Raw genomic sequence first — 1,978 nt, forward strand, 5'->3', positions numbered from 1 at the left:
TAATATCTTTTATTTAACCTGATATATCTAAAATATTAATATTCTAACGTAATTCATATAAAAACAATTAATGAGAAATTTTACATACTTCTTTTTTGTCCTAAGACTTCAAAATCCAGTGTGTATTTTACACTTACGGTACCTCTCAATTTGGACTAGTCTCACTTCACAGGATCAATTGCCACACACGGCTAGTGGCTCCCGTAACAGACAGCGGAGGTATAGACAATTTCATGAGCAGAGACATCCTTTCAGTCACTAAGTTTACTGTGACTCAGTATCCATCACAGGAACACACAATGTCCACAGAAGACACAGAAACACACACACGCATGCACACACACTTACACATGGCTTTTTTTTTTTTTTTTGTCTTTTTCATGACCGGTAAGGGGATCGCAACACTTGGCTTGGTGTCACCTGCACCACGCTCAGCCAGTGAGCACACTGGCCATTCCTATATAGGATCCGAACCCGCGGCAGGAGCGTCGCTGTGCTCCCAGCGCCGCACTCTCCCGAGTGCACCACGGGCTCGGCCCTACTTTGCTTTTAATGGGGGGAATTATCCAGGAGCGTCGCTGTGCTCCCAGCGCCGCACTCTCCCGAGTGCACCACGGGCTCGGCCCTACACATGGCTTTTAATGAGGGGAATTATATTCACAGTAACAGCAAAGCTACTGTAAAGATTAAACAACGTGTCTGGCACTTGCTAAGACTTTTGGAACCCTCAGGGAAGAAACCTCTTTGGAAGGAAACTAGAAACATCTTCCATTTTAAACAAACAAAAAAGCTCCAAAGAGTTGATTTTAACCTATTAGTACTCATTAGAATTATTTATATTTTATAAAATAAACAAAGTCAGGCCATACTCCAAGAGCTTCTGACCCACAGTCTGGAGCAAATCAGGGGCCTCCACCTTAGAGACCCCAAAGGAGCAGCTGCTGGGCCCTGGCTAAGCAGAACAGCCTAAGGAGGGCTCAGCCTGGTACTGCTGATGTCCTCATCCTGCCCAAGCTGCTGCTTCTCAGAAGCACCTGGGAGCTGATTTCAAATTCGTCACTATCTTCTTTTAATCTAGTTAATTAATTTTGTTTGTGATAGCATATGTACCAAAAAGTATATAAAACACATAAGCAGTGTTTAAAAGAATAATAATGACTATTATTAAACAATAACAAAATAAAAATTAAAAATAGTATTTATAATAAAAATAAACCACATCTGGGATGCAAATATCCACACTGTCAATGTAGGCTGTGTATGTACATTGGATCTGAGTATTTCTGTAAATAAATATCTGCAAAATCAACAGACATCTGGGAGAAGAGGAACCCACGAGAGCCACAGATGGGCTTACACTTCAATCATTAGGGCAGTACCCCCAAAGCCCAGTGTTACTAAATTCTCTTTGTTAAAAAGAGAGATTAGCGAGTATTGGACAGGCTCTAAAGACTCCTGAGCCAACTGAAGAATTAAGGCCTGAGATGTGAGAGAGAAACTCTGTTGCTATGTGATTCGATACAAGAACTGATTACTTTGTAAAACTAGCTCGTGTTCAGAAATGCTGAGTTTAAGTTAAATCAATACTCTGGGTCTTAATGATGTAAGGGGTAAGAGGGCTTTTCCTCAGGCCTGGGTCCTATTTTCAAATATTTTAACCAACTTAGTACCTGTAAGGAAGTAGGTACACAGCACCCAAAATAAATTAGAAGCTATAACAGCAACACATAAATCATGAAGTTATTAACTGTTCTTTTACCCAGCGAGCATTTGCCTGCTGTAACACTTCAAAAATATCTCGTCAAAGTCATTTCCCTTGACCACCTTAACTAAGGAGAACTTAAAAAGTCATTTACACTGCTCTAAACTCATGTTTGTCTAAGAAATCAACATTAATCCTGATGGGAATAATAGAGCGACCAATCATTTATTTATGCCCACTCTCAACAAGGACTTGCAGTACTTTACAAACAGATAA

The 1,978-nt window shown here is 40.3% G+C and overlaps 1 protein-coding gene across 1 annotated transcript in view; it reads right to left on the minus strand.

Annotated features, from left to right (window-relative positions):
- Positions 1–1,978, minus strand: part of TPST2 (tyrosylprotein sulfotransferase 2) — a 20,355-nt gene that overhangs the window by 7,533 nt on the left and 10,844 nt on the right. The window lies entirely within an intron of this gene.

Source organism: Galeopterus variegatus, unplaced genomic scaffold (assembly GCF_000696425.1).
Source record: "Galeopterus variegatus unplaced genomic scaffold, G_variegatus-3.0.2 Scaffold1656, whole genome shotgun sequence".
NCBI classification, from domain to species: domain Eukaryota; kingdom Metazoa; phylum Chordata; class Mammalia; order Dermoptera; family Cynocephalidae; genus Galeopterus; species Galeopterus variegatus.